This window comes from Nothoprocta perdicaria, unplaced genomic scaffold (genome assembly GCF_003342845.1).
Source record: "Nothoprocta perdicaria isolate Ctin4 unplaced genomic scaffold, notPer1 scaffold_23, whole genome shotgun sequence".
In the NCBI taxonomy this organism is placed as follows: domain Eukaryota; kingdom Metazoa; phylum Chordata; class Aves; order Tinamiformes; family Tinamidae; genus Nothoprocta; species Nothoprocta perdicaria.
The window spans coordinates 2061048-2074083 of record NW_020455455.1 but is presented as its reverse complement, the minus strand read 5'-3'; positions in this window follow the sequence as shown (position 1 = coordinate 2074083).

The following is a 13036-nucleotide window of genomic DNA, read 5'->3' as shown; positions in this document are numbered from 1 at the left end:
GCTTAGTGATTTATCTTGATTGTCATAACATACGCTATAGGTTTTGTCTAAAGGCACCTCCCAAAGCCTCTGCCCCAGTGAGCTCACTACCTGTAAACAAGATAGAAGAGGTGAATACATAATCAATAGGAGAAAGAATGGATTATGTTAAATGCATCTATAGTAGCCACACCAGTAAAATATCTCAGTCGTCACAAGTTACTCTGTAATAGGGAACAAATTAGATTTTGTTAGGAAAAATACTTAGAACAAGATGATCCAAAATTATTGAAAAACTAAAGAGAGAAATAAAATTCAAGGTAGAATAATTTAATCTTTTACAACAGCTTTTTGAAACCACTTTTAGCTCCAGAGAGACAAAATGTGAAGACTACAACCATATTAGTTTGAAAATTTCTTCCATTCCTTCTACTGAAGTTGGGAGCAAACTCCACTGGTTTAGTGGGAACTACATTCAATCCCAAATCTGGATCTTTATGCCCAAATCTGGTTTGCTTTACAAAATGCTGATGGTGCTCAGAAAAGAACTTAGGTTGTCTATTGATCTACAGCCAAACTAATTGCTGACATGAACATTGACAACTTGATTTTCWTCGGCAGAGTTTAAGGACTAAGCTGTGTGATCACATACTTTCCTTTTTATGATGATTTAAGTACAGATTGTAGCCAAGTGAGGYCTTTGTATAAAGTGATCTTCTGTGTGTAACAGTTCTAGGGAATTGGCAGTGTCTCTTAATGCTGCTTCATGAAATATATCATTGGCACATCCCTCTGTGTAATAGTTGCCAAAAAACAACAAAGCTTTATTAGCTAAACATAATAGCAACTCACAATCATAGGCTCTGGCTCAGAATGTTGGCTGCAACTCAGACACAGAGGATACACAAGAAAAGACTCTTTCCTGCTTTTATTTGTTTTTGTGCAGGCAAAAACTAGCCTTTCCCCTTTTATCTGGCCATGGAAGTGTTGTCCCGTATGCAGCTTCCTGGTCAAATTCTCATCTTGGATACRAGCATAGAGAAGAACAGGCTTGAATCTAGTCTTCAAGTCTTATTTCTTTGCAGAAAAATGTAACAGAGGAAACTATTTACCAGGATGCCAGTGCATGCATAGAGCTAGGGCAAAGAATCAGTGCTCAAGCCAGGCTCTCGGTATGTCAAAGGAGGCTGGAGTTTCTCCTTTGAACTAGGACTAGTCACCTGCCAGGGGTAATTAAGCTTCACAGGCAGCAAGCTGGGCTRCAGCTCCTCTTGCAGACTCCTAAAGCCCAAAGGTGAGATAAGCTGGACTCACTGGCTGAAAAGGCTGTGGATGGTTTGTTCTGCTCTGTGGCTTGCTTTTGCCTTCTCCKGTCCTGAACCTGATTCCTTTTTCTGCTGAGTCTGCTTGGCACCATTCCCAGTGTTGTGATACTGCCTGGGTTGAACATCAGGCACCAGAAGCAATCAGTCATCTATGCTTGGCTCATCTGTAACACGATGGGCATTACTGAATTAACACCTGAAAGGACCACAGAAATGTGCCGTTTGCAGAAACTCTAGATTACTGAGTTATAAAGAAATATTCTTTTCATGAGCACACTAGAGGGTAATTTGAGCTTTTCAGGAGCTAGATAACTGCCCAAATCTCCAAGTGGTGTTGCCAATGACTCTGAGAGTAAAAGCAAAAAATATCTATCTTTATTTATGAAGTCTCTTATGTACACATTATTGCACTGAAAAACTTTATATTCCCAGTTAAACTGTATGAGTAATATTCTTGTGTGGTGATAAACATTAACATCCACTCTATTGAAAACCTATTGAAAAGACTCTTTTTAGAGTTTCTAATTCCCAATCTGCAGACCTGACTGTACTGCAGGCAGAAAGTCTTCTCAGAATGGGTAAAGAAGTGCTTATAGAGATGTGGCATTTTTCTGCATGAATCTATTTGACTAGCATGGTCTGCATCATTAAAATTCTCATGGAGTCCCATAGCAAAGGAATTGAATAAATGCAGAGATATTAGCATGGTTATATTAAATTGCAGTTGTTTCCCATTCTGCTTTCACTGGATGTTTTATTAATTACAATGAGATCATTAATTTTTTTTTCTGCTGGGGCCAGTCTGTACTGTGTGCTTTTCTCCATCAAGCTAAACTTGGGAATGCTGTTCTGCATTGTTTGACATGAGCAGAGCTGTAAAAGCATAAATGTTTGATATTGCTCTGCTGGGAAATATATTTCTACTTAGCTGTTTTTTAGAGTTATAATGCAAGAGCAATTCCCTGTTAAGTTATTCTTTGTGTGTGTGTGTGTGTGTGTGTGTGTGTGTGTGTGTGTGTGTGTGACAAAAAGCAAACATAAGCTTGCATTACCGTTCCATTAAAAGCATGGTTAAAATAATTAGTCATGTTGCTTTTTATTTCTACTGCAACCTTTTTCTTTCCTGTTCAAAACTGTCTGGTACCACTAGTATTTTGTTTAGATATTTTGCAAATAGAACATTTATTTGGCTACCTGCAGTTTTTGCCTACAAGTAATGTGGGGGAGGCAAAGTGTTTATGCAAAGTACTTGAGCAAAAGCATGAGAAAGCTCTCCCCTTTTCACTATTGACATGAAAAGACTAGAAAAAAATAAAAGTATTACTCTGCCTCTGTGCCCTTCCTTTCTTTAGAGATATCTAACAGAAAGTCCTAAAACTAACGTACTTTCAAGCATGTTTTTTGATTCATTTTTTGTTTTGAAAAAGTCAGTTCCATTTTCTTCAACAGTACTAGCTGTCTTTACATCCTGTAACTACAAGATCCTTCCCCTCAACTTTGCTAGTTGTTCATGAGAAAACAGAGTCAAGCTTGTAGCCATCCTGAATCTTTCATGGTAAATCATGTCATCTAACTAATATTGGAGAAAAGAGAAATAGAGGTTTCTTTTTTTTCCAGCTGTGGCAAACACCATGCTAACCACAGTAACTAATTCTCATTAACAGCAACAGCTGCATTATCACTGCTTTTTCAATAGCCTTACTGCAGAGGGACCAGAAAATCAATCTCAAAGCTTCTGTTGCTTTCCAGACATTACCAAACATCACAAATCTACACCAGGTTTTCACTCCTCTCTCCTACTCAAGGATAAAGCAATGTATTTGCAGACTATTGATGTCACATGGTCTTCCCTCTCTGAAGCAGGAGGGGAAAAGTTGTTCTCCTTTTAATAGACTCTGTCTGAGTTAGATAAGCCATTAATCCTCAGCATTCATGGTCAGATTTGCAACAATCTACACTAAACTACAACCGTCACAATAAGGAAGTGCAGGTGCTGTTTTTACCACACAATATTTTTCTTGTTGACTCTGGCCCATAAAAAGGAAGTCATGTATATTGGGGAGACAACTCATTTTAAGAGTTCTTCATTATGTTCCTGAATACTGGTCCTTTTGTCTTAGAGATGAGAAAAGCACACAAGCTTTGGATGAAAAATTGGGGTAGACTGCCGTCCCTTTTGGAGGGAAGGAACAGAGAACTTAGCGCAATGCATTCTGGAGTAGTCTACAGTTTCTAGGAATTGACAGGCTGAAGTTGGAGGATTGACACAGCTTTTTGCCAGATGAGCATGGCAATTTCAGTTTTGTGAAAAACAAATGCAAATAATTCTTCAGCCATCTTCTCCTGATTGAAATGCTGCCCTTGACTAACCTGATGAGACTCCTCCTGCACTTGAAAGGAGTTGTAATTGAGTTCAGAAAAGAATTTATAGCTTTGAATTTAAGGAATTCATGTTCAAGCTGCCTTATACACTTACTTGAACTGATTCTTCACAGCATTATGCTGCCTATATTATTACCAACTCCACTGAAGTAACCGTTGTGGAGAGAAGGTTCTGAGTTTGATTGGCAGGTTGAGATATTTAGACATTTAGGGGGGTCTATGAAACAGTGAATGTGTTATTACTATCATATGAGGCTCTCTATAAGTCAATGGAAAAGTAGATAATAGGACCAGGCTCATCATGTTTTATTTATTTATTTATTTTCAGAAATGATGCAGCTAAAATTGTTAGCTTCTTTTTCATTCTCCTGCGTTAGTGTGTTGGACATTGGACGAGCTGCAGACACAGACTCCATTGATCTGTGCTCTTTATTGACTCAGAAATAAAGACTCTTAAAATAAAAAAGCAATTAAACAAACAAATAAGAGACAAAATAAACAAATAATTAAACAAAAAAATACTTTTACATCAGCTGATACATGATTTTGGAAAGGAGAAGTGTTGTGTGCCAAACACTTTAATAACTGAGTATTGTTAAAGAATAATCGATTCCACCAATCCTATGGAAACACGAGTGCATCCAGAGACCAACACCAAGAAAAACCAAAACCATTATTTATTAATGAATGTAGGAAAATGTTSCTGGCATGTTTTGGTCCATTTGGAATAAGCTATATGTTATACTAAATCATTCCCAGATCCAATGCATAGAGAACATAGTCCTGCAGATGGTAGAGATCTACATCCAGTGYTTCTATTTTTGGAAAACAAACAAACAAAACAAAACCAAAAAACTTGTGGTTGCCAGAAGCCTCAGTATCCCCTTTACCCACCTGTTAAAGGAAAATGGCAGGAAATTGGAAAACTGTCTTATAAATTTCCTAACTATTCTCCTAAGGCAGCGGTGGATACCCTCTTCTTCTTGAGCTGACAATATGTCTGTAAGACATTCAAGGGTATACCCTATGCTGGGGCCACACTGTGAGTAAATGTGGGCCACACAGCGTTGGTAAGTACCAGGTAAAAAAAGGTAACCAGGGGTTGCTGGACTAGCCTTGGGGTTTGGTGGCACTGCCAACCTCATATCAAGCTGCATTAGAGTTACGAGGCCCCCGTTGCTGTCACCTCTTGACTGAGAAGTGCTCTGCTGAGCTTGTGCTTCCCTTGGCTCCCAACACAGGGGGCTGTATMCCAAGGCTCCTTGCTGTACATCAATTCCAATGTTCTTTTCATGGACTCAGGTAAGTGAGCCAGTGCTACTTTCAATTTTTGCTGAAGGAAAAGGTCTGTCATCTTGTTTGTACCTCAGTCTCTGAGGTAAAGGATGAATATTTTATATTGTAGCCAGATCTTTAATGCTATGAATAAAGAAAATTCAGGGAAGAGAGGCTTGAACAGTCTCTGTGTGACATTATTAAGCTGTGCGCTGCTAGTGGGGGAGAGGGGAAGGACTAAAGAGCAGGATCAAGAAAGAAGAAAGGGGTATATTAAAGCCTCATTAGCAAGGCCTGACTATTTTCCTAGCACRCGCCTTTTAAGTGAGACAAGACTTGAGTCAGGAGCGGTTTGCTGCAAGCCCTCATGAGGAGCAGCTGTATAAATTAACATGCAACACGATGTTGTGCAAAGCAGAAAAGACAGGGYGAAGAACCACTGCAGCATATAGAGTCAGAGTTGCTAAGTGGCTTTGTCCCTTTATTATGGCTTTCTAGCCAGGAAATTCTCTGGAGAAATGGCTTTCTAATGGAAAATGTAATTGAAGCACAGTCAAAATCTTCCTCGGGGAAATTGTTGACACTAAAAGAGGGCCTTTCTATTTCTGCTGGAAAAAAAAAATGAAATAAAATATTTGATTTGAAGTGGTTTAGGCTCAAATTAACACCTTGCTGAACTGACCTAAGTGTTAATTGAAACATCCTCAAACATTGCTCTCAGAGCTGCCATGGAGGGTTCTGTTTTCTCTTATTCGCCAGGTTTTTTAGAAGATTAAATGTGCCAAATGCTCTGTGAGCTTCCTGCTGTACGAGCTGCGGGATTTGCAATGGTGACAGGGCCCAGTCCACAGAGTGCCTTGGACTCCTGAATGTGTGACAGTGCTGGTTACAAATAGACTTGAAATGGAGTATTAAGCCAAGTTCAGAGCATTTGACTTCAGGAATGCCAAAGCCTCGCATCTGGTGTTTCCATGTGTAGCCTTGCCCTTCCATGAAGATTCTAACCATCAAGGCCTTCTATCTAATGTGGAGTGACAGCAAAACTGAAAATTCCCCTGCTAAACTGTGAGCAGGGATAAGTTTTGGAGGCCTGGAGCAGGTGGCAGCACAGGCTGAAGGTTTGTCATGGTAGGGAAGAAAACTAATTGATCTCAGTGCCCTATTGACAAGAGCAGTGGAGGAAAACAAAGTGCTCTCCTTCCGAGTGAGCACTTGGAGAGCCAAGAGCCAGCAGCTTGTGTGACAGCTGGTGTTGCTAGTTGTCCTGGAGGGCATCGCTGGTCTCCTCTCCTTCCTCCCACTCTGGACTGAGTTCCAATTAACCAGGCAAAAAAAGAGCTCTCAGCAACAATCTGGAAAACAGTCCAAGATCTAAATGTTGAGGCAGTTTTAGTATAATTGGCTAAATTAAAACTAAAGCAGAGGGAGAATAGTCTTACAGTTTGGGATCTCTGATATCATGTGACCTTTTCTGGAAGCAATGATGGTATATTTTCTGTGAATAGCTAAATAGAAATAAGATAMCAAGTATTGCTGTCTTTGTTCACATCCATGGTTAAATTGTGAATTCGCTTTCACTTTCTCTCCACTGGTGTGCTCAGCTGATCCAGGTATAACTTGATTTTCATAGTTACTCCAACTGTCCATGTAAAATAACAACTTTTGTTGCAACTCTTCATTACAACTTACAGTAATAACTGTTTTATATACTCTCTTTTTATATCTTAGGATTGGTTTATTTCCTTTAAAAAAAAAAGAAAAAAAGAAAATAGAAAAAAAGAAGAAACAAAAAAAGAAAAAAAAAGTTGATTATGAAAGGTCGATTCATTATAGAAGTCTTTATATAGACCCAGGCCATTCTCTTTCACAACAATTTTGAAGTGGCATTGCAAGTTATGCAATACTTATGTAAATATTATCAAAGCAAATGGCAACTGAGGCTACTCTTCCTTGTTTAATTTTCCTAGTTAGCTTGAAAGTTTCACAGCTTTTTGCAATATGATGTTATCTAAAGCTGATACTTCTCTTGAGAGATAAATGTCTTGCAGAATCTAGTTTGCTCAGAGAGGGGGACATGTCCTGGGGTTTATGGATGCGTGYGGTAATTCTGGATGGGTGTTGTAGAAATCCTGCAGTTTGGCAAAGGACCCTTCCTAAAGGAACAAATCTTGCCAGAAAAAGATCTAAATAGAGAAAGTTTTGACTGTTCCAGCCTTTTCTGTGTGTCATTCATGGTTATTTCCCCCAACTCATTCAGCAGTACTAATGTTTTCCTCAGTCTTGCTAACATAGCTGTAGAAGTCCTTCTTGCAGCCCTTTATCTCCCTTGCCATTTCAGTTGAGGTTTGGCTGTACGTACATCCCTGCATGCTGAGGCACGGTCACTATATCTCTCCTTGGTATCTATTTCTGTTTCTACACTCYATGCAGTTCCTCTGTGCATGGGCTCATTCAGAAGTTTCTAACTTAGCCAAGCTGGCCTCCTGTCCTGTCTACTTTATTTCCTGCATTTTGGGAGGGATGTTTTCATGCTTTGAGGAGGTTCTATTTCAACGTTAACCAAATCTTCCAGAATTTTTTTGCACTTTGGGACAGCCTCTGACATAATCCTGCCTATCCTTCCCCTGAACAAGCCAAAGTCTGCTCGTTCAAGCTCCAAGGTTTTCATTTGCCTTTTTCACTACCCTCAGCATCCTCCACCCAAGACCATTCCACTATCTCATGGATGATCATCCCGACCAGTTCTTTGTTTTGAGCAGCAGATGAAGCAGAGTGCCTCCTTTTGCCAACCTATCCAGCAGTGAGCACAGAAAATTGCACTGTTCCAAGAACCCTGGGTTGCTTGCACCCTTTTGAGTTGCCATTCCAACTAGATGTTAGTGTGGTTAAAAACTCCCATTGAAACTCAGGCTTGCAGTTGAAAAGCATTAAGTTGTTTAAAATGGGCTTTGTCCACTTCTGCCTCTTCACTTGGTGATCTCTAGCAGATGCCCACCTTGTTGGCCTCCTCTCTGTAGGAGAGCCCACTGGCTATGGACAATCGTGCCACTTKTCCCATAGCAGTTTTTCATTTCAGCATTTGAGCTACTGCTTTGTACTGCATGCATTTACCTGACTCATCTTCTCTGCCTGCCCTTTCTGAAGAGTCTCCATCACAGGACCCCAGGTRTGTGATATGGAGAGAGACACAGTGGAATATGTTTGCAGCGACCTCATTGCTCTGCATCTGCATGACAGCTACTCACTCCTGCTGTTTGTTTTCCATGCTGTGTAATTTTATGCACAGGCATTTGAGATGGGGTCCTGATGAGACTGCTTTCTTGGTGTGAATGCAACCCCTGCTGCACTGTCCAGCATGCTCTCCCGCCCCTTCTCTTCTTTTACCACTGTTTGTAGGTGTTGATCTCCATCTCCCAATGAAGCTAGAGGATGATGATTCGGGGATGAACTTGGTTCTTATTTCTTGTGGTTTCTTTGTCATCATATTTGACCTGAGGGATAATTTTACATAGCAGAGGGAGAATCATTATATTATTGAGCTGATACCCAGGGAAGAAAAAAGCTATAATATAATATGAAGAAGATCAAAAATTGGAAAGATCTGATCAAAAGAAACAATCCTATTGCAATATTTTTTTTTCATAGCCTGGAATGGAGGCAGAAATGTTCAGCTGCTATTCTGTTATCTTCAGCAAAAATGTTTGCTATCTTTGCCATTAATAAAATATTCCTCAGCCCCTACAGTTCTGGTTCATGTACAGACTGACAGCCAGCTATTACTATGAATTGTTTCCCTTGGCTTAAATGAGAGAAGTTTGCAGTGATTCATGGGGTTTTAATCTGCTGATGATGTGTACGTGTCAGTGTGAGGCCACATGGTGGAGTTAAAACCATGCTCATTTTGCAAACTTGTGCAAGCAATAGACACCAGAAGCTGCAGCTGCCTTTACAAAGTCCTTGCAAATTCAGTCTAGTAATTTATTAGTTTGGATGGTCATTATGGGGCYTTTTTTTTTCTTAAWAAAAAAGAACATATTATTAAAAGCAGTGTTCACAGATACTCTCCTCCCACTCTTAGCTGACTTGGATTGATCTGCAYTCAGAACAAGTGGATGGATCAAATTTAACACTTTTTTTTTCCAACAAATGGAAATTCAGGACTSTTTTGGGTTGATTAGGTAATTTTTATCTAAAAATCCAAAGCTGTGGAAGTGAAGAACTAGTCAATGAAGGTTGGAGCAGCTCTCCTCAAGTAATTGTGATGATTTCCCCCATGGGAGAATGATTTCCTCTGGTGGGAGAKACCCTGGGAAGTTGAGAGTGTCTGAACTGTTGCCATCCTGCTGCAGTGAGTTGTTCTAATGACCAGCCCATACTTGCAGGTTGAAAGAATGGTTAGGGATTTAAGTGGAATATAAATAATTGATTATTGCTGACATACATGTACATCTCCAACTTTCTGATTTAAGCTTTTTCTGCTGTTTGTTTCCACTCTRATTTCAGGAACACAAGGAAGTAAGATAGATAGCTGTTTGTATTCATTTCAAATTATTGATAAATAATTAATTATAAATAAAAATACTGTGGCTAAGTATTGCATTTAAATACGAATTTAACTCCCATTAGGAATTAGCAGCTTCATGAAAAATTATAGCTTCAGTCCAAGTGGAATAGAAGTTCTCAATTTTTAAAGAGGCCTGGGAGAGAGCAGATGGGCGTTAGAAGTAGGGTAGGGAATGAATAAAAATGTTTAAAAAGGAGCTCTGAACAAATGTATATGCAAGACAAATTTGATTTACATAAGTGAGCAAAGTTCAGGTTTGATGATTTGATCCATGAGCTTTTATCATTGCCTGCTGTTGCTTATGGTTGTATTTACAGGACTAAGATTTTATTCACCATCAATTCCCCTAGGCCCCAATGATTCTTATTAAAATAAATTAAAGCAACACTATTTCTATAAAAGCTTTGCTGTCTGATAATGGTCACAACTTTAATTCTGAGTTAGCAATCAAATTTATCGTATTCTTAAATCTATTGTTTTAGCATTGAACACCTCAGTCTATGAGACTGTATGAAATTTGGGCATGCCTTGGAATAATTTGTTTTTCTGTATTCTGTACTGTCTAAGCTARAAATGAGTAGTATACTTTCAAAAATCTCATCATCATTCCCCCAAAAATCAAGGAGTTCCAATCCTTTTGAAGATATTTATAAAGAAACCASCACATATAAAACTTATAATAGCTACTTTCATTTATAGTAAAAATGACTGTATCTACTGATGGATTTTTCCACCTTTAATGCAGCACTTAGACTTTGCCAAGAAATAGTCGTTTCTTTCAATGCCACCCAGTATAAAAATAAATAATTATATATATATMTATCTATCTTTCTGTTTGGAATTACTTTATTTCATTCAGGACCATAACTATCTATCATTAATGTCTGGATCACAGGCTGGAACCAAGCTGCCTGGTGATTGTGTAAATTCTTTGTAAACTGCTTTGGAATCCCTGGCTACAAATGCACCAAACTTCTGAGAAGTTTTATTTGGCTGTGGATACAGATTATGATGTGAGGCTTTCTAATGATGAAAAAGACCAGATTAGGAGCAGACAGTTCTGGGCATCTGTCACAGGCTACCTTTATCAAATGCTTTCAGAATAAACAACCTTATTTCCCCTTTTTTATTACTAAGGGAATGTTCTAAGGAATCTGGAAAAAGTTCTATAGTGTCATGACCATTTTGAGGGTCTGGACTGTTCAGGTGAACAGGTTTCTCATTTCAAATTCTGCAGTTCTATTCACATAGATGCATATATGCATGTTATGTATAYATACATATAGATATGTACACAGATACCCATAAAGTCAAGCCCTCTCTCATTTAAAATAATTGAATATTATTATAATATTTTCTATTTAAGATAAATTGTTCTCATTTTACAATTTACAAGTCTAAAGATGGCTATTCCTGTCTTTATTAAAGCACACTTAAATAATTAATATTTACTTAATATAATGCTTATCTTTGCCAAAACCTTGCAATAAATGTAGCAGATGTAGCTTGTATTATGGTAGCCATTTCTGATAATATGCAATAAATAATGCCTTAAAATACAACCTGACAGTATCCCTGATGGTTTTCTCCTCTTTGATCCCTATCAAAAATTAAATGTCATTTTCATGCTTCATCTGACTTCCCCCCAAAAGCTGACAGGGTGATTAAATCATACATGCCTAGCACAAAATTTTGTTAAATTAAACTGACAAAGTTCTCATTGGAACTTGGAGAAATTATATCTATTGTTACATGCAAAACACATGGAAGTAATTATTTAAGCAGTCTAACTTTTAAAAAGGTTTTAGCTGTATTATCTGCTTTCAGAAGAATGAAGTGCGTTAAGTAGCCTTAATCTTAGCCACGACAAAGTATAATCCTGCTGGTTGTTTTTATCTGATGGTGTATCAGTCGGCTGATGATGGCCAATTGAGATCTAGTGCCACACACAGCTTTGCCACTCACTTGTGGTCAGGTCACATATTCTCCGGATCACCAATCGCCCTCTCTGCGCCTCCAACTTGTAAACTTAAACTTCACTTGTATATAAAAGGGAAAATACCTATCTTCTAGCCATGATGTTAACTGGACAATTGTTTACCTGAGATGTTGGCACTATGTTTTATGTCAAAAGTGTAGATATCATGGCAATATTACTTTAACACCATTCTAATCTCAATCCTATGTTATTCTTTCAACATTGCTTGATTCAGACCCCAGACTATTACTGCAAAGAGTTCAGGCTTTAAAATGATATAAATTAAGATTAAAAAGAGAAAATATCAGATGGTCTAATGAACCATGATCTTTTTTTTTATATATATATGTATATATATATATATATATATATGTTATATACATATATATAGTCCATGCTATATGACAAGATACTGTACTTGTAGTCTGCCTTGTATTTTGTGGACTATGTTCCATTAAACAGAAAATCCAATTCAGAAAATAATTTTACAGGGTGTGCACATTTTTTCATAACTGATGAAAGATGTGMACCAAAATATGCCCGTTAATGTTTTGTCATGCTTTAGCATGCAAATAATTCTGGATCAAGAACACTCCTCAGTAAAAATAATCCATTCTTTTTAGTAAGACTCTCTGTGCCATTTAAGACTTACACTTACGTAACAGGACGATCATCTTAGCAGACAGATGAGCCACATAAAAATAATAATCTTAGTTGTGTGGTCAGGCATTAGAAAGAAGCCAATAACAAAGAATATGGTATTTATCTCTGAACCAAGAGATTTTTAGGGCCTGTTCAAGACAATTTGGCAAGTAATAGTCAAACTGCTGCTAGTATCTCAGACAGTATGTCCAAAAACATTTGCACAGCTCTGAGCAACCAGTGACCCAAAGCGAATGTATTTTAACCTTGTTGTATGAGGAATAGGAGACACTTTTTCAGGATTCCCAATGGGACAGAATTTAAAAACTAATTTGGAAATCCCTTTTATAGACTTGTGATTATGTCAGAAGCTGGAAAAAGAAAGCATCAAGCTCCTTAATGAGGAGCCCTCCAGCATAGAAATTAGTCCCTGTTGAAAGAGATGTTGGGAAGAAGCAAAGAGCAGTTTGACGGGAAATAGTACAAATGAGATCAGGATATGCTGATGTCTGCTTTTTTTGCTTATGTAATGGATTTCCTTACCAGCTGACTTTTTATGCATTGTTTTGAGAAAGAAGAGGAAGGTTTTGATGTATAATTCCATATCACTATTAATGTTCTTTCCAAAAATTTTGTTTAGTGTGTCATCTGTTCACACATTACTAAAGACAGAGCAGAAGAACAAAAGGGAATTGAAAGCAATTAAAGACACTACCAATGCATTTTAATTAAAAATATATTTTGAGGTGTCTGTATTTTGGGTATTTTCTTTCTGAAACAGTTAGTTGACCAGCACTTGCCTGTTCCTTAAGCCTAATAATTTATTCTGCTGCAAATGATAAATGGCTCATCTGATAGCTTGTGTTGTCTCTTGCTGAAGTACAGAAGTAG